At 37.7% G+C, this 26,244-nt stretch overlaps 1 protein-coding gene across 1 annotated transcript in view; it reads left to right on the forward strand.

Moving 5' to 3' along the window:
* The window catches only part of LOC139989517 (dipeptidase 1), a 233,425-nt gene that overhangs the window by 19,097 nt on the left and 188,084 nt on the right, over positions 1-26,244 (forward strand). The gene's annotated exons all lie outside the window — the stretch shown is intronic.

Raw genomic sequence — 26,244 nt, forward strand, 5'->3', positions numbered from 1 at the left:
GGAAAATGTGTTTTAACAGATCATCAGCTGATTTCCTGACATCGAACAACGTTAAATTTCTTCTCGTTTGCAACCATCATGTGCCTCGTGTTATTCGTTACTCGTGTTATTAATCCTCCTGCTTTATTTATTCTTATGTCGCTCTAAATTGCGATTTAAATTAAAAAATACAAATTTATGTACATCTGTTGTACGGTGAAAAGTTCTGCAAAGCACCTTTTAAACTAGTGAATTTTCAAGCTAAGTGCCTTAATATATTTTTTATAGAGACGAACACGGCGCATTTATCGTGAAAAATCTGTAAGAAAATATTTAGTTGCATCGAAAAGACCGCAAGTCCGATTTTAAAATCTTCAAGACGTCTCCACCTCTATAGCGAATATATTATTTTATCATAACATGGTGCTTCTATCCCCCCAGAGTTGTAGCTTAACTCAGTTGCGTGAAACTGTATAATCGCGTTTCACCATATTAATAATCGGATATCGTGTTACTTGTTTTTCGAGAGCGAGAGATTCGACGTGTGTAATGAAATTACCCGACAGTTAGGAGAAAGTTTACGAGCATCGAGTTATAGGAATCGCAACATAAAGTAGCTGAAACCGCGAAATTAAATTATCATTCGCTGGCAAATAACACGCATTTAATTCCGATACAAAATACCCATTGATTTCGATAAGGTCTGGTGGCGATGAGGCCAGGCGAATGGGGGTTGGTCACTGATTTATACGTCCGATTGAAAATTATGTTAACGAGCAGGTTTTTGCGTATCCTGTTTTGTCGCTCGTCGCTCAGCCACGAAATTGTATTCTACCGATTATTTGAGATACGAGCGGGAAAAACGCGATACGAGTAACCTGTATAATTCTCGGAACGTTAACAGCCGAAGTGATCTCGTTATGAAAGAGCCGTAATTGCAGCATGCATTAAAGCAAAACGTGTCTGTTCTTCCATTTAGGAAATTATAATGCGTTTCTTTTAGAAACGGGCAAATATAATTATCTACTCGTGTTTTTGCAAAAAAAAGAAGGAGAATATAGAAACTCGTATCATGTAGTATCACTGGAGGGATGAAAAGATACGGATATGAAACAGTATTAATATCGAAATGAAGCTACAATACCGATTAATCGTGCCAATGTATTGACAAATTTCGATTATAGATTTTATACTTTCTTTTTTACAGTTGTATATTAAATATTAGGTCGTCCGGAAAGTTTCTTTCGTTTTATGAGGAAATAATGGATACACAACATTTTTCGTTTTATATTATTTTATCGAATTACGTATGATCCATTTTCTTCTATCAAGATCAAGATCACAACGTTTGATAGATTTCATGTTTGTATAAAGATGCATCGTTGTAAAAGACGTGTCTGTAAAAGAAAGACACTTTTCCGACAACCTAACGATATAATCGGATGGTCTGTCATTTGCAAACATTCCATTTCTTCCATTATCGAATTTATTTCAGTCCTATGAGAAAATCAATAAGTAATTTATAATTTGTAAATTGTAATATTTCGTTAATATCGTAGTTTTATAGAAGCTGAATAAAGAATTGTTTAAGAATCTACCGTACGTATGGTTCAAACGCAAATCAGAAAAATTCTATATAGTCGCGAACGTTTCTGAATCGAAGCACACGGAAGGATAGAGAAACGACGATCGGGACTTAATTCACGGCGGCCTTTTCATTTCTCCGCGCAGCTGCAAACGTCCGGCGTTCTCATCCATCGTGGCTCGTTATTAAGTAATATCGGGAGATTTCGTCTGCTGGTTCGATGCGCCGATAAAATTTTCATTTCGCGGTTCGCTGGCGTCGTTGGGGCGAAAGGTCGAATGCCTTGCCGCTTAGATACGGAGGTCGCCACCTGGTCGCCTTTTGCCCCCAGAGCCGGCCAACTTTCTGTGCCACTGAACCCCCTCTGTCGATTCGGTGAACCTGAATGTGCTCGCTTTTACTCGTGAATGCGCCAATTAATTGGTAAATCTTTCGAATACTCTGTCCTTTCAAACTTGGAACGTAAACTGTGAACCTTTTCTTTAGGAGAGACTAGAAGGAAAGTTTAGAAAGAAATTATCGATCCTTAGGAAATTTATGTAATCTATTATTTAGTAAATGAAAGCACAAGGAAGGATATTAATAATGTATTATGCGATCATTCATTAATATGTTACTTAATTCAAATTTAATCAGACATTTTTGCATATAACCGAAAAATTAATTAATGCATGGAAAAGCGTAATAATAATATACGATAAGATTTTACATAAATTGTAGAAAATTATTAGCAAAAAGCTTTAACATGCTGTTAATTTTATTTATACTTATTGAAACCTGTTTTGCATTTTTATAGAAATGATTTCAATAGCTCGCTTCGAGTACCTTTGGACAGGTTAATTAAACGCATTTGAAAATCAATTACCAGTGCTCGAAGTTATTTCAGTTGTCCATTGTGCTGCCTTCGCCGCATTTAATTTATAATTCTAAGAATAGAATTACGATATGTCTACCATTTAAACAGAAAACGTCGAATGTTTAAACGATAACGTTGAGTGCTTTCTCACTAGTTAAAGTAATAAATCCAAAGTAAATTAAATGTTCAAACCCTCAATAACAACAACAAAAAAAAAAAAAAAAAAAAAAACGAAAAATATAAGAAAACGAGTCGATCTTAAAGTTTGAAGAGTCGTGAGAGCAGTTGGAGCAAAATTGTTATCGAGTTTAAAAGTAATCACCGATCAGAGAATAGCTGTAGAGATTAGATATTCTAGTAATTTGAACTAGAAATGTAGGAAAGTTGGAAGTAATTGTTGCCAGATATTTGTATTTTAATTTTATAGTTGATAGGAAGTCTCATATTGGTACTTTAAACATTTTAATCTAAAGATGATTGGATCAAAGATAACTCGAACTTCTCCACTATTGGTAATCGAAGTTCGTGAAGTTGAAGAGAATCTTCGACCTCGATAAAGGCGTCTTGCCTCTTACACAAAGGTAGCAGATGCAAGATAACACCCTCAAAGCGTTCGATCAGTGTTGGCCAAACATTCGAGTGCAACTTCCGGCCGCGAGTCATGTTGATCGGATAGCAAAGTCGAAGTTTTCGCTCGATTTTTAACGATTTGCATACTCTGCACGAAGAACGCATTAGTTGCCGCGCTTTCCACGATATTGCTGTCTACCAAGCACTACGCGCGAATTACTGGTGGGGCGAACTCAATTAGGATCGTTAACGAGGGTATTACTCCGGAAACGAAGCGAATGAACTCGCGAATGCGTCACCAAATTCGTCGTTATAACGATCGTACACAATTTACTACTATCTGGAACATCGATTCGATTCTTACGTTCCTGGAATAATTTTACATTTATATCGCGTTCTATTAATTTGCTGATTGGATCGTCCCTTATCCTTACATTCGTGATTTTTCTAGATACATGTAGTAAAACGCTTTGAAATTGTAAATCTATACGTGACAAAATCTTAGGAAAATGATTTGAGATATATTTCGTATTTTTGTATCTCAGTTAGTCGAGTAGAAGGAGCTATAACATTCGTAGAATGTACTGAAACTAAATGTATTAATTATTTGTTACATATTTTACACTACAATTTCTAAAATAGTTTAGTGTAATAATAAATACTATAAATATAAAAGAAGACAACACGGAGCAATAATATATAGAGAAAATAAATTTAAATCCCAGCATAGGATGTCTGACTAGTAAAGGAGCGAGTTTACTCGTCACTCTACTGGCCTTTTTTAACATGTTACCGATCGATAGCCGATTAATCGGTTTTTGTCTTCGACGCTTACCGACCGATAGCCTATTAATCGGCTTTTTGTCGCCGACAATCTTCCCCATTATTTGAACAGTAATTTGTTATTTAGTACTAAGGTACCTTACTCAGTTGAGTCAGTTGCGTTGCTTTATAAGCTTCCACAGTTTTATACCAACTTGAAAAACTTACCGTTCGCGATGAACGAAGAAAGTGATATTGGAGAGTTTAAACCGAAACAGAGCCGGCGCCAGGGAGAATCTGCGTCTGAGCTGCCGGTCGGACGTGCGTATGCTGTTGGTAAAGTGTTAACTCTCCCCGACAGTATTTGTTTCACCATACATTTCAGTCTGTATATCATTGATCGTTTCCTGAAATTATAGCAGGTCAGGAGTAGAAAATGTTGATGAACATTTGATAAATAAATAACCGCCTTTGTATATTTGTATATATGATTATCGTTATGTACATGTTTGATCGAGTAAAATGAAGCCTCTGGGAGAAGTTAGGATTAAACGTAAGAAACGAAGAGATCTCTAAGGTATCTCCAACAATGTGTGTGACCAGTCAAGTTACTAAAAAAGAAAAGGAGAGCGTCTTAACCGAAAATTCTACGTGGGGTTATGAAATATTAGGAATCATTAGTTAATTTATTCCGGTTATTTACATTAAAGATTCCACCTTCGCTCGCTTAAAGCGTACATATCATTATACAAATTAATAAATGTTAATAATACCTATTCTCATGAAACAAATATTATTAATTATTATTAATTATTATTAATAAATAAATACGTAAATCACAACATATAAATCAATCAGCCTGTTTACCAATCAATGTTTTAAAAAGTTCGCTAATTTTATTCCGGATTATGAATTTCATTACATGTAAAACGGACTTAAAATCCAAATGAAATCCCTCGTGTTCGATGGCATTTAATTTAAGAGGAGATAATATTAAATTGATTCTACCATAGAGTTGTCCGAATAATTTTCTTCTCCTTTGTCATACCTCTTCTTCTTGGTACGCGATTTAGTTATTCCAAATAATAATAAATCTGACAATTCTGTACACAATCCAATTATTTTACCATAATGTAGTATCGTGGGCAAAAGGCCTAAGAGATATTGGGTGAACCATAAACAATGTCGCGAGAGAGCCAAAGTGCCGACAGGCCCATCAATGTGTCGTCGGTCCTTCAATTGAATAGTTTCGTAGAAAAAGCCTACGTGACCCTGGCGCACGAGCGGTTACGGAACACGTGCGTGCTGGGGCTAAGACAAAGGGACAAAAGGGATGCTAAGGAATCCTTCAGAAAGACAAATTAACAGTCAGTGTCAGTAGAGAAGTCAGAGAGTGCGAGTTGTGTTGTCGAGATAGTGTGGTCTACGTGAGAGCGTTGGATCCGTGGTGACGAGAGTTGCAAATTAACTATTTAGTTGTCTAAATTATAGTACGTTATCGTGATTAGTTCACGTTAAACAACCATCGTTTTTCTGTTTAATCAACATCTATACAATCCATTCATCGTAAATAAATCATAATTATTTACGATACTACAGTAAAAAACTATAAACCATTTCATTTATCTTTCTTCATTTATCTCTATCAAAGATGAGTAACATCAATGAATCAAGGTTAGATTGGGCTATATAAAAATACACCCACCTATCTATTACGTCAGAATGAAGTATAACAGGAACTGAATTTAATCGAAATTCTTTGCGAATATTACGAAAACAAATTTCCTATAAATCTCTGTATAGGAAAAAGTTGTTCAGAATATTGACTTCGACAACATATTTCAAAACTAAGAAAGTCGGTGAGGTGTGCACTTTTCTATATAATTATCGAAAAAACGATAAGGTCTGTGGAAACGAGTGTAATCAGGTTAAGTTTGTTCCTGATTCGTTGGTTGCGCGAGTAGAAATTCGAAGAGGAGTAATCCTTATCAATCAAATTGGCGCAGGGAAAACGTGGACGAGTGCCGATGGGATTTGGTCGGGAAAGCGTGTTGGCTCGCTGGGAATAGATCGTGGCTTAGCGGGAAAGTTGCCGGGGGAGAGGCGAGCTTTATAAGCTTTCGATGCGCTGGGAGTGGCGCGTAACGCGGAAAGTTAGCGCGCGTCTACGCGATCGCGAAATTCTCGGCTGTAACTTTCTCTGCATCCTTATTTCGCCGAAACCGGCGTAATGGGCTTTCGTCAACGACCAAAGAATGCTTTAACTACGCGCCCTCTCCGGAAAGGAACTTTATCAGCGAGGAACCGTGAGATTCTCGTACCATTCGCGAAAAGGAAAACCGGAATTTCTTCGATCTTCTGACACGTTCTCTTTGGTATCGAACTACATATACCAGAGATATTTTTACGTCTGTATGAATTTTTGTTACGTCGTGTGTACATCCAAAAAACATCATTCCGATTCGTGAAGCATTTCTTTGTAACAGAAACACGTCCTGTCTTTATATTTGCTACAGTATATGTAATGACTATACAGAAACAGCATGAATTTTAGGCGACAATCTAATAAAATTTATATGTCACTTTTAGTATTTTTCGCAGGACATTAATATTTGTATCATAATTCTACTTCCTCGTTGTTTGCAGAAAATGGGAACAAAAATTGACTGCTTTCTTCGAGTTTCTGTATCTTTCAAGAGAATTGGAATACTGCTGCGAAATAGGGTGACTTTCGCTATTGTTTGTTGTATGATTTATGTTTTACAGTTACATATTTCTTATTTGAAACACTTATATCTCCGAGAAAATTCATTTAATTAATAATTTATTCTATTCAACTCTCGCGCGGCGTTGAACAAAAGTAGTCAATCTGTAAAGAAACTTTACGCTCTTTGTATATTGAATGCTTTTTTCTTTATGAAATAAGGAAACACATTTTTCCTGATCCATATTTTGTAGTTGATATTTTTATTACGTTATGTTGCTCAAAATGTGCCAAGAGTTTTCATAGAGACGCAATTATCGATGCGGATAATGCAATTTACTTTTCGTTATGCATTGTATACAGTTATTAAAATTTATATTTAAATGTCCAATATTTCCAATAGAAAGTAACCTACATATTTTGTCGTAATTCGCGAAACAATCGTTTTAACTTCCGATTGCCGCAATTTTCATCAAATATTTCATACAGCCACAATAATTTATGAATAACAATTATTAAATACGTTGCCATTGAAATTTCTGCTCTTTTCTACAAGAGCCGAATCGCTATTAATGTCTGCACATGGCAGTATGAATATTTCCCATAGGAAATAACACGTCGATAGGCGTGCACCGGCGATAAAGTGTTATTACCATGGTACATGATTATCAGAGTGCTGATATTTATGTTAATTCATGTTTCTATGAACACTAACGACGGTTCGACCAAAGAAACAGAACCTAAGCAAAGATTTATTCTACCAGTTAAATATTATAATGCATCCTACACTTTGAATATTTTATATATTTTTGCATATTACGTGCATTATGTGCATTTTCGTATCTTGCAATTTTCCATAAATGCATAAACATCCGCGGTCTAATGATTATTGCTCGACTCTCTAGAAACCGAACGATTTATCTTGACAAAGTTATTCGGTTCAGCCCTATTTTTATTAAGTTGCTGGATATGAAATATCGTTTCTTTCAAGTTTAATAATTCAAAGGTAAATTGGATTGTCGAAAACTCGAGCAACATTGTAATCCTGAATTTCTTTGCTTGTAATTTTTATCCTTATCGAACAAAATTTCCAACGTTTTCTACTTAACAAAAGAGTGTATGATGTAACGTAGACATAGACGAGTATCGTCGGATTTCTTTCAGATTCTTTTTAAAATCTAATAGGATAGAAAAGTTAGGTTCGAATGTAAATGACCCAGTTTGCCTATCGATTGTTTAAAAAATGTGTTTCCTTCGAGAGTTAACATTAACAGTTAATGGGAGATTAAATTTAACAGTTTGTTTAATATTAGAGAAATTAACATGCCATCGTTGCTCATTATTTTTCGATACGCGAATTAATTTAAAAGAAACTGCGACAGCTTCGTTTCAAGAATTTTCGTATTTTAAAACCGATAATTTTATCGGTCTTAGAATAACGAAACTGGCATTAGTCGTAGAAGAAGTTGTAGCATTGAATCTTATACATAGGAATTACTTTGATTAAATATATGACTTTCCGAAACAACTATATAGGATTGTGGTTTTATATCGACGTTTCCTATGTCGTATGAACCTAAGGCATGACACAATTTCGGAAAGATCCATTAAGGAGATAAAAGAAAGAGAAGGAAAAAGCCGATTAATACGTGGTCCGATTATTTCGAAGAAGTCAGGCTGAACGACAAACAGCTGACCAAACAAGTCCGTTGTCGGTGACACGGGTGTTATGGTAATTTTATAGAAAATCGATATAGCCGACGTGGTATATCCAACGTGCGAATCAAATATTCGAAAACATTCGTGGTTGTTCTGTCGGAAAACAGTGTGACCAGCGTTCCTCTGGCCAACCAAAAAATATTCTGGCTCCGTTGTTTTCGTTCTCTGAACAAACCACACGGTGGATACGCTTGGCGAAAAATCTGTTTTCTAAATCATTCGTTGCTGTGCTGCATGTCACACCGACTCGAATTTTCAATGGAGATCATCTTGAATTTCGGTTTTACGTATCCTTTTTTTATTTTCCATGTGTAAACATTTGAATATCAGATATCACGTCAAAAGGAGATCATTTGAATCTTTCGCGAGATCGAATGGTTCTTTCCTTGTTAACTTCTCACGAAATTCCTATTTTCTTCTCCGTAGCATGATGCGCGTGCTACTATGTTATCGTTAAACCGAACGGATTCTCGAAAGCAAGTTAAAAGTATCGAAAGTTACGGTCGTGGGATTAAAGAAAGCCTGGTTCGAGCTTGAAGTTAGATTAAAACTTAAGAGTAAAGTTAAAGTACACTTCGAAGTTACTTGCACTAGACAGATACTGTACGTAACATTCTTCTTCTCATATGCTCCTTAATGGAGGATGCATTAACTCCTCTCAACTAACGTCAAGCTAAAACGTAGCCAGGGGATCGTTGTAATCGAAATTGTGATTGAAATGTTTAAATGATGAACGAGGAAACAGCAAGAAACCGAAAGAAAGCGTTGTTTTAGGTGCAACAACGCGAAGCATAAGCTTCTTAAATTTCCATAATTATCCAGGTACCTAATGTTTCTAAGCATCTTCATAATTATCAGGGAACGCATTTTCGTTTCATCAAATATCTTCGCGATGTAATAACGTAAATATTAATCGGCCAAGTTAACACGATTATCGAGGAACAGGCGCGCAGAACGAAATTCCAAGTTGAGCGATTATTAATCGTTTAGGTTTGGAAGCTGAAACGACGCGACGGTTCAATCGCGATTTCCCTATCAACGACTTAATTGCGTCTGACTGGATGTTTTGAAGCGGACGTTCGCACACGGCTGATCGATGCCGGTGGCAACGCGTGTCCGATCTAATGGGAGCCTAATAACCCAATTAAATGGGGATTGGCTGCGTCCGTGGAAGCCGTTGGAAAGCCAGCGAGAAACGGGCTGTAACCTAGCATCCTGCGATCTAGCTAGATCGTTCGTGTTCGCGCGAACCGTCAACGTAATAACGTTGCATAGTTCAGCCATCGACCCGATTTTCTTTTCGAATCTCGTCCGATTTTTCGTAATTCTCTCGGCATGACGTTTATCCGTTCGTTTTCGAGAAACGCGACGTTTCTATTTGCGAAGGAGAGCACGAAAACGGAAATAAATGGGAACCAGGCGCCCAGGACGAGGAAATAAAATTTTCAGCCCCGATATCGCCGATAACATCCGACGTCGGCGCGTATTAAATTATGAGCCTAGTAAATATTAGTTCTATCGCGAACTTGGCGCGAAAACCTTTTCCTGTTCGCCGTTTTTTCTCCCCTTTTTCTTCTTTTATTCGTTTGCGCGAAACGCACGATGGCAACGATAGTTTTTCATCGAAATAAAATCAAGCAACGAGCAACGGTTCGGTTAACGGCACGTGGTCGCGCACCTACATTTTGCTCCCTTTTGTTTCCACGCTGGTGAAAACCCGTGCAGTTTCCTCGTGTTCGCCGGGGAAATTACTCGAAAACGGAAATAGTCGCGAGAGGGGAAAACGGTTGGAAGTCGGACGCGAAAACATTCCACGGGCCGTTCACGGCAGACCAATTACCCCGCGGAAACTGCCATCCATTAAAGTCCCCTCATACTGACCCTATTAGTTTTCCCCGTTTTTTTTGCCCTGTACTTTCTTCCGTTACCCCTTCCCGCGCGAAATCGTGCACGTTGTCCTACCTCGACCATCGTTTCACTTAATCGAACGGATTAATTGTCGATCGATAGCTGCCGAACGATATGGGGCAAACCTACGAAGATGGACGCGAAAATGACACGAGCATTTTACGTGACAGGCTTACTACTAAATGCTCAAAGTCGTTATCGCAACTTTTTCTTAATTATCTTCCCCTAATTGCTGAGCGATTCAAGTTATATTAGTCTCTTATCGAGAATATCATCGAGAATAAGATAGGGAATATCAGGAAAATAATCGACTCGTAAAGTCATAAAATAATAATTGTGACGCGTCGATAAATATCGTTCGTGGCTGATCAATTACGGGAACGTCTGGATAGTTACGGGATGATTCTACTTGTTACCAGTAAACGAAGTACGCGATTTCATGTTTAATTTGAAGATTGATTTAAAGGTCGATTTTAAGGTCGATTTTGAGGTCGATTTTAGGGTTCATTTTAAGGTCGATTGTAAGGTCCATTTTAAGGTCGATTCGAGGGCGATTCGTAGAGTTTCACGTCGAAAAATACTCATAAGAAAAAAGAAAAAAAAAAGAAAAAGAGAGAGAAGCAGATGCAGGTTGATCGAATTGAAAGTGTTCGAAACAAACCGATTTCGAGTGAGCTGTTCGGAACTCGAGTGGAAACTCGATCAGCCAGTTGAAGAAGAATCGTAACTCGTAAAGAGTTGAACGTAATTACGATATCCCCGGGGATTGGGGAGGAGGTGGGGCTAAATCGCGTCGAGTCGGTTACAGCTAAAAGTTTTTCGAAATAGCCACCCCTTTTCCTCGTATTACCTTTCCAAAATTGACTTTCACGTTCTGCCGAAAAATTCCATTTGCAAAATATCTTAAATAATTTTCTATTCTCGAACTATATACTATACATATTATAGTAAACAGAACAAAAATAACAAGCATCAAAAAGCATTCTTTTCAGCAACTTAGCTTTCAAACCGAAACTTTTGCTTCCACCTATCGCCATTATGAGCGAAAATACAAAATATTCGAATCGAGAATATTCTTATACTGTGACCTACAAAGGTTTGCTGTCTTCGTCGCACTTTTCCATTCACAAAAAGGGAAACCAAAATTTGTCGGTGAACGAGAAGGTTGAATCGTCCGATGAGGGGGAAATTCACGCGGTTTTCCGGTTGCGGTTGGCATCGCGTGTCGCACTCGAGAACTCCTCGATTCGAGTGGAAATCCAATGAACGAGTGGCAGGCATCGGTAAATGAACGAGGTCTAGCGAAATGACCGCGACTTTTTACACCGACTGCTCGCTTCGTAGCCGCTCTACATTAATTAACTTGCGGTGTATCATTGTGCTTGAATTACGGAATTCCGCTATCGTGGTAGGATAATGCGTGTAAATTAGTGTCAAAACGTAATCATATCGCAGGGCAATGCTTCAGCATCTTATTTCATCGTAACACGTGAAGTGTTCGATTTTTAATCACTCGTACTTGACTAGTTTCTAAAACAAAACAAAGAAAAAACAAACACACTTTTATACATAAAAAGAACAAATCAAAGATCATATACTAATATGGAAGAGAAAATTCACAATTTTCAAATGACATGTAAAATAATCGACAGAAGTAAAAGTATAAAACCCTGAAAAATTACATCTTTTTGTTACAGCTACCATTTACAATTAGGTGTACCTATATACCTTCTTTACCGTGTTTCTTATCTTTTTTTTTCACAATTCTACTACAGAAAAAAAATGGGGGGGGGGGAAGAAATAAAACAATACAAACTTCCATGTACATATTCGTTTCTTTGCTAATTCGCGGTAGGATGCTTAAATAAAGTTATCGCGCAGTTTTCCTTCCTGCGTTAATTAAAGTGAGCAGAATCGGTTTTACGGCACCGTTTCAGTGCGACGTTACCAATTGTCCATTGCCATAATTCTTCGGGCTGCCTTGCGCGCGCCGCGACAAACGTTGTGACGGCACGGGCACCGTGTAAACCGTTTACGACGGTAAGAGGTTTACGAAGCAGTATGTCGCTACACGAAACTACGCTTTACAGCAGTAAAACGGGATCCGATTTCTATATTCATGACTGGTATGGGGCGTATACCTTGGAACCGTAATGTTGCTTCTGCGGTATGCTTCGTGGTATCTTTGCCATTTAATCGAACGTCGCTCGTTTTAACTACTATCCTTCTAATTGTTATAATTATATGGCAAATGCTTGTCATCCGTTATATTAGTTACAAAGAAGGCTAGTTGAAGGTAATAAAATTATTAGAGCGAGTACGAATGCCGAGTTTTCTCCTCTCTTACGAGGTTCGTGCATATGAAATGTAATTTCTTCGATGTGCAAACATCTATAGGAAAACTAGATGCTGGAAAATCCAAGCGAAACGATCTTCAATTTCTTTACTCGTAATTCCTATTTTTATTAAAAAGAATATTCAACATCTCGGTTATTATTTATACGATGTAATAGTTACACACACATATATATATATACATACGAATGATTTAATATCATATTAAAGTAATTTATAGAGACAAAGTGTTTTTGAATTTTTTCAAGATCTTTTAGAGGCTAAAATAATAGGAAAGAATGACCCATTCTGGAGAAAATGAAAAACTTCCCTCCTTTCATTTACACAACTTCGTGATGTGCAAACTACGTAGAAAAAAAGTAACGAACAAAGGAATGAATATATGAAATCGTGACGTTAGAAAAGTACAAGTAATGAAATCACTTAGTCATTGAGAAAGTGCATTAAAATCATGTAAAAGTTACGTATCATTTTTCAAGCAAACTACAGACGGTCGAAGATTCCTTTAAGGAAACACTTTACATGCATCGACCTAGTAGAAATCAGAGTGTTTCTCTACAATTTCTACATCCGCAACATTTTAATCAAATTACCCAGGCCATTTTTTTCCCAAAAAATTACAACAAAATAGCCTGAACGTAAAGACACTAAAATATTAATATCCCAAATATTAGTCGAACAATTAAACACAAATCCAAGAATTTGTGAAGTTCGATACGCCTTCCCCGCCTTTCCACGAAAATATCGAGGCTCTAGCGCAGGTGTTCTTTATCGTAAATATTCTCGGAGCGTAGAAAGACGTCGAAATCTGCAAGCATAATTCGCGGGGCAGCAAACAGCGAGGTTCATACACGACCGCCACCCATGCGGATGGGACGATGGTGTTTATCTAAGCTGAGTTTAAGCTGCTGGTCGGTCTCCACCTGCTCGTAATTGTCCTGATATTTGGCCTAGTTGCTGCTGTTCCTTCCTCCATCTGGAGCTTATTTATTAATTGACCCTAAACTACGGCGCAACCGGCTTGGTCGTTTTTGGCCCAGCGAGCACGGATGCTCATCGGTACGTGAACAACCCTGCCGCGGGTGTTAGAACTTGAATGGGGAGATAATGAGCGTGATAAAAGGGAGTACTCTCTAGGCATTAAAGCGTTAGAACGCTCTGATTCCATGATGGAACACAGATTTACGCCTTCGAATCCTTCTCCTTGTGATTTTTATTAGGTCAGCTGGCATTCGGCGATTTTTCTTCGCTGTCATAAATCATTGCTTTTCCGATAAGTTGAACATTAACGGTTTTACAATTCTATTTGGAATTTACTACTGTTATGTTATTTTTTATGATAAATAAACTAATGGACACCCAACACTGATAATCTATGTGGATAATAATGTAGACAAATTATCAAACAAATGGAGTCGATCAGGTCGTTGATTTATTGCTCGACGATTTCTGTGTATAAGATATATGTCCTATAGCTCTCAATTTATTTAAATAACAAATTTGAAAAAATGAAGTTAGGTCCCAAGTTGGTAGTCTGAATCTCTGTATACATTGGTAGTTAGGGTGTTTTTGCAGTGAACAGAGGATTCTCCACGGATAGCGATTTTTGACTTTCAATAATCGGGACCCGTGTGGGTATGCAAATTCGCCAATTGTCCCGAAACGGCAAGATGAAGCACGCTGTGTAAAGGTAAATCACATGGGTCAGCTTCGATTGGATTTATCTTGGTAAATTCCGTCGGCTGCGAACGCTGGCAATGAACATTGGAAAAAGGATCGACAACTTGTATTTTGTACCCCTTTGAAACGCAATTCGTCTCAAATGATTAAAAAAAAGAAAAATTAGCCTTTTAATATTACATATCTTGCGTATCCATTGCATCAATAACATGTATATGAAGATGTACTAATTGAATTTTTCATTCCGATTAATTTAATTTTCCATCGAACCACGGAAATTTAATTTACACAACATCAATTTAGAATTCAAAGGACATGGCAGATTCGGGGGAATTTTCCAAACTTTACATAGCCGCAAGTACGTGACGGCGAGTCTCAGAATAAAAATGTCCTGTAGGTTTCGATTTTATGAGTTTCCCTTCCTTTTCCCATGAAAGATGTTAACACCGTCTCGGTAAAGAGGAAAACGAAAACAGTTACCGGGTTCGTGAAATACGCCACCCGCGGCTTCTACGATTATTCACCGGTTGTCTAGCTATCGATTTTTGTCCCTTATTTGTATATGTTTTCAAGCAGTCAGTTATTCGCGAAATTCCTGCCACATTGCGCGTGATCAATGTTTAATTAAATTCATTATTTCGCGGATCGCCTAAAAGTTCGATTGTTCGAATTTTTAAAGATTTCGAAGATTTGTATTACTCTGAGAAATTCGTTCCTTTCGTTTATAGCGTGTGACACGCAATTCCGTAACCGACGTAAGCAAATGCGGTAAACGAAACTGCAGTTGGCACTCTCGCCAGAAATTCAACGTCCGATCCATGTGTGCCAATAGCGAAATCCCCGGAGAAGCTTTGTGACATATGTAAACAGGCCACACAGCCAATGTGCTTTCCTCCTCTTAGTGGAATTCATTTACCTTTTAAAGTAAATTTCGTCACCTTCTTCGCAGATCTTCTCGACGTACACAGCTGCAATCGAATATCCTGCGCATCTCTGAAAGACTTTATGCGATATTGCTTGATTCGTGTTCATGATACGTTGAGCGTATTCACTGCTACTAAAGTATACACTGGCTCACAAAAGTATTTAAACGCACACTTTAGAAAACTTTTACGTATAGTATAATTCTATGTCTTATATGAAATATTTAGAAATCGTATTCTTACTATTGGGTTGGCAACTAAGTGATCGATCGATCCCAAATCTTACCAATGTGATCATAACACTCGTGTCTAATTATAGTGCTATTGGATTGGCAACTAAATGATTATGGATCTTTTTGTCATTAGGTGATATTGACACTAAGTGATTGCGGATTTTGTCAGTATCACCTAATGAGAAAATTAATAGCACTATAATTAGGCATGAGTGTTATGATTATATTGGTAAGATTTGGGATCGATCGAAAAATCTATATAAAAGTTATAAAATATTTCCCGCGAATATATATTTAATAAAAATGTAATATACAACGTAAGTAATCATCTTGAAAATATGATAAATTTTAAAGATGGTTCCACTGAATATCGAGGTTTATTAATCTAATAGGTAACTGACTATTTAAACACTTTTGCGATTTCTGTGAAATATATATCCGCGCTAATTATTGGACTCTAAAAATACATATATATTCTTTTATTGGATATTTGAATGGATTCATATTTACTATCAAAGATACAAGATATCTACGTGAAGGAACAAATCTGAACACCAGTCGTAGTTTCTATCTCTCGTATCTTAAATCTAAAGTATTACTCTGTAATATTATTATCTTTAGAAGTTGTACCGTACGATTTACAATTCATTGTTGTAAAGAAACATTGTATACAGAAAGTAGAATAAAGAGATCGTTTTATTCATATAATTACGCATGAAGAAGAATATAAAAATGTAACTATTAAATTAAAATGAAGAGTCCACTTAAGAATAAAAGTACGAAATGTACTTTGGGATAAAAATGAAAATTCCATTTAACGCATGGAATGGAAAATCCTCTTAAAAACAAAAATACAAAATCCACTTAAGGGTTAAGATTGAAAATCCACTTACGAGTGAAAAATAGAACGTTCACCTAAGGGTTAAACACCCTTTACATTATTTCCCTGTCTCTTTGTGTTTACTATATAAATCACCCTGTTTTAAAACCAACAGAAAACCTCTGTGTTGAAATTATCACAATAAACCTCTCCTACGTTATCGTTTCCACTATACCTACGCTTAGCGATATTTATAACCAGCCGTTCTTTTATCTTATCACGAGCATTTTATCCTATGCGAGCCAAAAATTACTCGACCCTATTAGATTTTCATGCAGGTACAGTTTGACGAGTGGATCGATGCGTCGAGACGGTCTCCACGTCGATAGGTCAACCTTCTCCGTGAATCATTCATTGTCTCGCGGTTTAGAGTGGTGGTTCAACGGATTCTTCTAATCGAATTTGTCTTACGTTGAAATCGGCTGCGTTATCCTACACGCATAGTCGATATCGATAATCGTATCGTCAGGCCAGACACGTACGTGCTGGACGAACGGAGAAACAGAATGAAAGAGAGTTAGGGAGGATGGGATTCCCTGTTTAATCGATTTTCGAGGGGGAGGGGTGCCGATTTCGGGGCGGAATCGTCCAACCGAAAGACGAACCGAGCGTCGGCCAATTTCCACCAAGCGGATGCTACGTGTCGACGTATCGAGCCCGTACGCTGTGAAATTTCCCAGCTAACTGTAAGTGGGCTTAACGTTCCGCGAGGATTGCGCGGATCGTGAATCAACACCTCGTGAAAATTGCGTTTGCGAACGAGAAAAAATAAAAAAAAAAAAAAAAGAACAGAAAAACAAAAGAGGGAATGACGAAACAACGATGATATAACACCGTCGGCGTAGGCAGGTTCGATCGCTTAACGAGTTCCGAGGAGCTATGAATTTTATTTGAAAATTTCGTATGTGTCTTACAGACGAGTAATTGGTATTAAATATTAACCTTTGGAAAGCTATGCGGTCCTTTTGCACCGAATATCCGTATAATGATTAACTGGGTATCTTAAATTTCGATTTTGTTAATTTCTATCCTTTGACTACGGTTTTATAATCTTTGTTCCACTTCTAAGTTACGATCGAGGGGTTTGTAGCAACGGAAAACAGCTGCAATATTTAAATTGTGTTTATTGGAAAAGCACGAGTTTCGTATTCGAAGGAGCAAAGGTTTATTATTACGAGCAATTTGCGGTACTTTTAAAAAGCCATTCGATTTTTAATTGGTTTTTGTTGAGTTACTCAAATTGCGCTAGAAGAAGGACTGCACCGAAAATGGAATAAATGTACATGGCAAATATTTTCTATATGAATGCAAACAACCCTAAATGTTCTGAACGCGAGTCTATCTTTTTTAATCGTTGAAGAATATAAAATACAAGGTTTAAAGAAAATTACTTTAGATTTAAAAGGATTAACACAAACAACCGTACTACGTAGATTGGCGTTTAAAAATATTTTCCGAAAAAATAATGAAATAAATATTTACCTATATGTACTATATTTGAGATCCTTTTAATCCGCCTTCCACGCCATTGAATATTCCTTAAGGGATGATCGATCTTGAAGGGTTAAGGATCGTTTTTAGGAACAAAGTTGAGTCAGATAAAAAGCACATAAAAAATGATAGGAATATCTTTTGGCACGATCGAGAGAGTATATGGATGAAATAGCTCTGGTAGGAGGGTGTGACATGATTCATTCTCGGTATCAATCAAGGCTGACGCGCATACAAACACGCATAACTCCTCCGACTATGTCGTTTCTTCTCAGACCTCATTGCAAAAGAGTGCAATCCCTCAAGGATGCAACGACACGTTGACCCCTTGGGATTACTATTATCGTCTTGAAAACAAGAATTTTCTCAAAAACCTTTTCGATAATATTTCCATCTACACGTATCAATAATATATTCGTATCGTCGAACATAGACCGTTCATTCTTTTTTTCTTTTTCACCAAGTAGATAGTTTCTCAAATAGATATTACTTTTTATTGAAATTTCCTTCGACTTCAATTCTTGTTTTCCTCCTTTCTTACAAGAGACTATTCTGCAAATTTCCATGACTCGATGTTCCCATAATTGATCGTTCCGTCAATCAACGACAATCGAATTTCTATTGCGTCTTGTCAAGTATTATATTTCATAGGAATTCCTTGCAACCTCTTCTCTTATTGTACAATATTTCCTATAAGAGACCACCCTCGAAATTTCCATTAATCGATACTTCGATAATTGATCGTTCCAGCAGTTGGTAGTCTAAAAATCGAGATTCTACCGTATTTTCTCAAGTATGAATTAAGCGTAATTAACAAGAGGACAGGTTAGAGGATCGTGTTGGTGAAATTTTTCGATAGTGGCGCGCGGTGAGCGAAGTAACGAGCCGAAGTGCAGAAAAATATTTATCCTGCATACGTAGCGATAACAAAGGGTAACAGGCTACGATGAATAATGCATATTCGATGGAACATCGCGCGTCATAACCGTTGCCGGGACTAGCTAGCTCGTTTCGTCTTTTAACGCTGCATTATCCAGCGTACGCGAGCCCTTTTGTGTTGCGGTCCGAACGGTTGCTCGGTACCAAGAGCGTATTTTATGAGGCTACGTTTGTGGATGGCCTCGTAAAATATCTACTCGTCTTTAAACCGATCGAATACCTCGGTTCGATTAGATTGCATCGAACGCAACATCGTACACCCCCGCCTTCTGCAGATATTAACATTTTACTATCGTTTCGCCCCTTTAGCTCTGACGACGGTTTTGCGAAACGTTCACCTACGTCCGATACATTTCTACCAATGACTTGCTCGTTTTTCGATTGTTACTCGTTTCGAAGTTTTCGATCGTGCGACACAACACACGGAATCGAAAGGAAATCACGTTGTTGCGACGGAGGGGGGAGGGGAGAGGATATACGTGGAAAATTCGTTTCTCTGACGCGACGATAAATCGTTTATTAGTCGAAGAACAGGAGATCGACGAGATTAGCATGGACGAATCGATATCGAGGCACGTGTCTATCGTGTGTGATAAAACTCGAAACTCAGGCTCGTTCGATGGCTGATTAACCCCTTCGGACCTTGTGACCTCGTTTCGCTTCACACGTTTACGACGTACAATGTTTGAGAGCAGCTGTCTAGCTGGGTAAAGACCATAATTTTTAGTATTTTCTATTCGATTACTTGATTCTTGATTCCCATAAGTTTCTATATTTTGACGATTCTTTAATTTATAATACTACTATATGTACTTATAATAATATACATTATAGTACTTATAATAAGATACATTGTTCGTTAAACAGTATATTCTTTAAGACAGTAGAGAGTACTAGCTTCTGTGTGTCCATTTCTGTGTTTGTATAATTTTCATGTTACTACATGTTACTACATTATATAATACTATTTAACTATAAAAATTATACAAACACAGAAATGGACACACAGAAGTTAGTAATCTCTACTGTCTTAAAGAATATACTGTTTAACGAACAATGTACCTTCTTCTAGTAAAAAGAGATACTCGCAGTGAATTGTGTTGTATGTACCACGGATTTTGTAGAGGAAGAAACGCATTTAAGTTTCCCAGACGATATCGGTCTGCATAATGTACGACGATTGTTTCGTAATTAAACGGTCGTTTTACGATACCGCGAAACGCTTAGAATGAGAAACGTAGCAGGGATGAGAGCGATGTTGCGAGTAATTAATATATTTCAGACGCTGACTGATTTACGTGCCGACAAATTCCGCGGCGTATTGCGGCGCTTTACGCGTGTAAAACTATACGCGCTAAAGCTAATCTGATTATAGACGCTAGCAGTGTCACTATCGGTAATGCGATAACACTCGACAAAAGTTAATTCAGGGTGCATAAAATTTTCTTTTCTAATACTTTTAATCGATCCAAGAATGTACTTACTCGAGTGCAATCGATCGTGTCCACGTGCATGTCGTTTGAAACGTTCTCACACGAGGACCATCCGGTCCGTTATCGATAGCTCGCCGATCATAAATTCCAGACGACGAGAATGCAGTGGGAACAGGCACTCGAAGCTGTCCACAGCTTTCCCTTTCCCTCTGCCGTTATAGCAAAAACGGACCGTATAGGCGGAAAAAATGTGTCGAAAGGCACTCGATGGCGGATATGGATGGTTCGGGCTTCTTTCGTCCCTGTTTCTTCGACGTTCTTTGACAGTTTCCGCAAAAATGATAGGGAAAATAATATGAGATGCTTTGTCCCAACAGGCGTTTGATTTCACGTGGCAAAGATCGTGGAACCTTGAAGATTATATCATCTTACGCATTGTACGCTCTCTGACGACAATTAGTAACTTTGAAGCTACAAATTTTTAATACATACGTATTATATCGTACGTTTAATGTAATATACGTTATACTTAAGAGTATACCTACAAGGTGATACCTACGATCAAAATAAATGGATAAGCATTAGCTACGTTTCAATCTTGGTAAAAGTCAAGATTGATTTTGTTAAAAGCATCCGCACGTTTTCAGTCACCGTGAAAGTACTATATCTGAAACCTGTCATTTTGACAGATTTGTTAGTTTTGCTGTTCACTGAATAACGAGTTGTTCTTGCAATGGCAATGTTATTTACGACAGGAATAATCTATCTAGGAATAATCTGTTCAATAAATAATTTAGCTAAATATGTACGCTCGAGTTCGATACCAGAAACGTTCGTCATTCAGCATTGAAACATCTCCCTTGAATTCGTAATCTGATCGTTCCTTGAAACACGATATATACTACTTACATCGAGGACGTTCTAAACAATTTTAACTACACTTAATAATTTTCACCAACCAGGTCCTTCCAAGTTCAATATTGGAAACGTTCACTATCGATTGATAATAATTCGCAGAAGACAACTGGCCACCGCGAAACGGCCAACTTCCGAAAAGAAGCCAGAAGTTTCCCTCGGCTGTTGGACGTTTCATTATTTCATATGACACAAGGACGACACAGGATGAACTCTAGCGCGCAGTTTGCCATGCCGGAAGTAAGGGGAGGGCTGAAATTGCGCTGCACTTCGGACCGTTCTTCTTAATGCTTCGATAGAGGGAAAGTTTAGCGTCTCTCTGCCTCTTTTTCTCGCTGGCAGAAACGCCTGTCGGCGAAGGTACCGGTGCCGTTAGCTACTTGGAAATAATAAAAGAGACAAGAAGGGGAAAGAGAGAGAGAGAGGGTCTTGAAGTTTCCCGATATCGTTCCTGAGGACAGAAAGCCGCTGGGCGTTACCCATTGCCTGTAACTTTTCCTTGTCTTTATCGGTAAACAATGTTTACCCGTCTCTCAACCCTTTTGCTCTCCTATTCCATCGGATTTCTTTTCCGTTTTCTTGCGTCCCTCTTTCCTTTTTCTCCTCGCTTTTTTCATTTTTCGTTCGGTTTTCACAGCGCTTGCCTTTACGCTACGTTTTAATCACCAGGATTCAATTAAACGTTGTGTTAGTTCGATGAAACGTTCCAAGGACTTTTTAATTAATAGTTTTAAACTTTATGTGATATCTGATACCTGTCTTTCTACCCTGTATCCCTTTTTTACAAGTCACCGAATGGCTTTGGTAATATCTAAGTATAGATGGGATTAACGACGCGTGTTTGTTCTGCGAGCTACGCTCTTTACATCGTACGGGCGTCGCTCTGCAACCAGGTTGTTCTCTCGCTTTTGTTCGCCGTTTGTATTCGATGCAGATACGAGCTATTGATTTTAAACATTAACGTGCAGGATTATCTTGGCGTTTCGTTTGATGCTTAATACATTTTCAACGTATAATTATTTTTCAATGCTGTGAAAGAGGTCCCTTGCTATACGGAATATTTTATTTAATTATATCACTTGAAATGTCATCGATATAATTAAAATTTTATAACAATATTCTATACGAAAGTTGAAAGAAAATTTTGTTTATACAATTTTTGGCGACTTCGAAGAATTTACTTGCTATTGTATATCATCGACGTGACTATCGTGTTAAGTAAAATACGACGTTCATTCTATTTAAGAAAGCAAAGCTGATCTTTCTATTTGGTTAATATTTTCTAACAAAATATTATTATCCTACACTGTTCCCACAACACTATATAGTTCGTTATATAAAAACATAGATAAGTTTCAAACGAAAACATGATTCTTATTAATTTGCTTTTTTATTTAAATATAAAGATCAGTTTCACCTTTGGTCTGTGGGAACAGTTTAAGGGAACAGTTTTAGAAAATTTGAATCACAGCGAAGTACATCCCAAGCGATAAAGTTAAGTAAAACACCCTGTATGAACGGGTAGAAACATAATTTGAAAGACCGTGTAGTTTAATGTTCTTTTCTTCTGGAACAAGTGAATCGATTTAAAAGAATATTGGTTACGGTCCATTCGATGAAACTCCCAGGAAGCAGTTAAGAGGCCAAAAGAAAGTCTTGGTTCGTTCGAGCAGCAATTTTACAAACTTTGTATTTCCTCTTCTTCTGTGGATGATTACGATCGCGGCCGTTAAGGAAACAATAATGAAATACTTGAATCGAAGAAAGAAGAATTGGTTGAAAAGATGTCACGATGTCCGTGCTAATTATTAGCTTAATCGACTATTTCCAGCGGTCCAATTTACGTTAGCGTTGTATCCATCGCATCGATGCAATCACTACATCACTATCAAATCCGATATCGCGGGAAAAACAAAATTGGCAGAGGCGAATTTTCGCGGTAATTGGCTATGACCGAACTCACCCCTTTCGTCCTTTCCTGTCCTGGCCATTCCCCTCACTTTGCTTTCTCTCTCTCTCTCTCTCTTTCTCTCTGTTCTATATTATTTAAACGCAATTTATAGAGTGCGTCGCTGCAAACGCTGCTTTCACGAAACGCCGACTAATTATGGGTTTCAAGCAATTCAAGTTTCAAGTAAACAATTTCCTGCTTTGAACTTTGTGTATAGTAATTCCTTTTTAGTATTATACAGATAGAATCTATGAATAAATCAAGAGGTGTTCAATCTACGAATAAATTTGAAAACATTCGTGTTGAAAGAAAATTGCACCACTGAACGATCTTGGAACGATTAACAGGGGTGTTTAAGAAAACAAGTTTGTAGAATATGTTAATTGTACATTGATAAATTATTAATTACTAAAACGATCAATGTATTTGTCTGCGGTACATCTAGTCTTGAGGATCTTGAAGATTGTCGTCTCTGTAAAGACGATCCAAAAAAGTTATTATTAATAATTAGTAAGAAACAATTACTTATTCTTACAGATTAAAAGAAGTCCAAGTTGATTATTCCTAAACTGATAAAAAAATGTCAAAGAAAATAACCTACCCTGATGTCCAAACAAGAGACAACGTCCTAATTTCCAACTAAACTATTTCTCTATTTTTCGTGTTAAAGTAACAACAGCAGCTGAAATTGTACGCGATCTAATCGCTTTCAATTGTTGACTCACACGTCAGTGAAGCGCGGTGATACGATTGAAGAAGAAGAAAGCGGACAGAGACGTTGAATTTTCATGATAGTAGTCCGCTATGCAGCAAGCGGAAGAAAAAGAACAGTTTTCCCTTTTACTGGGAAAGTTTCTCTGTGGCAAGTGACAGAGAAGATTCGCGAGATTTCACGTGGGACCGTGTGGAATTCGCATTTTAATCGAACGGCGAGGTTTGAAACCCGAAAAGCCGATGCTCCCGTTGGTTGGTTAATCGCGACCGTTTTAAACTTTGCCAGTCTTCTTCCGCAGATTAATCTGACCACGAGGGATGGTGGATGAGAAATGCGAAAAGCTCGAACCGGTAGTTTGATCAGTCGAGAAGAAAAATCCTCGGAAATTAAAGAGCTGTGGTATTAGAGATTCTATTGATATTTCTCGAGATCTACAACGACATTTGTAGTTTCCTTTTGCTATTTGGATATGAGTGAAGTGGTTAATCGAAATCATAACATTTGGGAAGTTGATTGGCGTTTTTAATCGTTTGAGGATAAACACGAGCTAATCATTATTTAATCGGTTGGGAAGAAAAATAGTCTAAGACGAAGGAATTTATTGTATGATTTTTTTGTTTACAAATGTGTGTTATTTAGAATTTTCTAAACACAAGGAATCTTTATTCTTTTGACAAATTTTCATAAATCTATTCGTGAGAAAGATTTTTGTAATTTTTGATGATTATACGAAACGTTTAATCGATGATCAACGAAGATCTTAACTCTCAACTTTGTTCGTTGCTTAATTTGTTAATCAAAGCGGAGACACTCGTGTTTTAGAATGTTCGATAATAAACGAGAGAGATTAATTGTTATCACGATTTAACCACCGTCACATGGTTACGATCGAAGCCCTGAAGGGTTTTATTTGTTCTGCATATAATAGCCGCGATGGAAAATACAATTTCGATGGACGATCGCGTATACTATCTGCACGTAGCGTTTGCAAATTGTCATCTGTAATAATTTATTTTAAGAGCTGTCTGTATATGTATATATACGTATAATTGCTTTCCGATATGAATTTGTTGTTGCTCTTTTAATTCTTATGAAAAATTACAAAGTCACGATCGAAAGAAAAACTTGCAACGAAATTCCATTTATCCGAATTTCATCTGTTGGCGCGAAATTTAAATTAGTTCTAATTCTGCCGGTTTTTATCGATTGATGGCTCTTAGAATACCTGTGTTTGTTTATGGCATAAAATAGTGTAGAAATGTCGTACAATTGGTATATTAGGAATACTTTAAATAAATCGATTTACACGAATTTTGTGACAGATTTAGAAATTACAGTACGTATTCGATGTTTTTCTCTTCTCGGAAGGGGAAATGTAACACAAATAACGAACCAAGTGCGTATTACGTACGAGGGACGTAGTTTTCATGAAAGAACCAAAGAATTCCCTTATAAAATTCTCTAACTGGAAAAAATTTCATTCTTTCGACAACTTTTAAAGATATCTCGAAAACTTTTCAAGATATCTCGACAACTGTATCCGTGAGGAAGCAAAAAAAAAAAGGTTTTGAAAGAATGTTCTTTGTAGAACGATAAGAAAGTAATAGAACAAAACGACGAATATTGTATTAAAATGTACTTCTCTTCATAATACAAGATTGGAAATTATCTAAAAATCGGTACAAACTTATCAAACAACCCGATGCATAAACTGTTCGTCGCCACCCTTAGATTCTAATCAAAAATTCTAAACCATTATCTATCGTTGAAACTTGAAGTTTCAACACCTCGCGAACCATCGTACCATAAAGTTTCGCGACCAATTAAAAATCTACGCGATCCTGGTGATGCGAATTCGCGCGGCATCACCATCGGCGAATGTACGCAACTAATTACAAACGGAGACAGTACGAGAAATAGAGGACGAGATGGATCGCGGATAAAACTGAAAAGTAACTGAAGGAGGGTAACGCGACTGGGAAACTGGAGCGCGAGGTCCTCGAAAATACAGTTGATACGGGGTAGGGAGTCTCGGTCGGTCGCATAGGAGGGAGACGGCATCGCGGTTGGCGTTTCGTGGTTGACTCGATGCAAATGCCGATCGGGTTTACATACGTGTAAACTTGCCAGCAACGTGCGTAGATCTCCGGCCAACACGGTCCCGGCCCTCGGTAATTTTGATTACAAGTTGCAACGTGAACGAGGTCGTGGCACGGCACGAGCGGAATTTGTAAAGGGCACTGGCGTGTAATAGCCACTCGAAATCCACGTCGGTGTTAACGTTTGCGCCGTAGCTGAACACGAAACGCTGGAAGGACACAGCAACGAACAATAATCCATTTGATATGGCGATTCCGTTATTCGCGACACGATCTTGCGGCCCACGCTCTCGTCATCTATCGGACCTGCGAATCTTTAGTTTCGTAGTTGTTGCATCATCTTTTGTTAGCTTGATTGGATGGAGCGCACGTGGTGATTCGCGTAATTGTTCTTAGGAAATTTTAGGATGGCGATCCCGTTGTTCGCGGCACGATCTTGCGGACCATGTTCTCGTCACCTATCGGACCTGCGAATCTTTAATTTCACAGTCGTTGATCTTTCGGAATTGTATTTAAGACCACGGTATATGATACGAATCATTTTGTT

Source organism: Bombus fervidus, chromosome 7 (assembly GCF_041682495.2).
Source record: "Bombus fervidus isolate BK054 chromosome 7, iyBomFerv1, whole genome shotgun sequence".
NCBI lineage: Eukaryota > Metazoa > Arthropoda > Insecta > Hymenoptera > Apidae > Bombus > Bombus fervidus.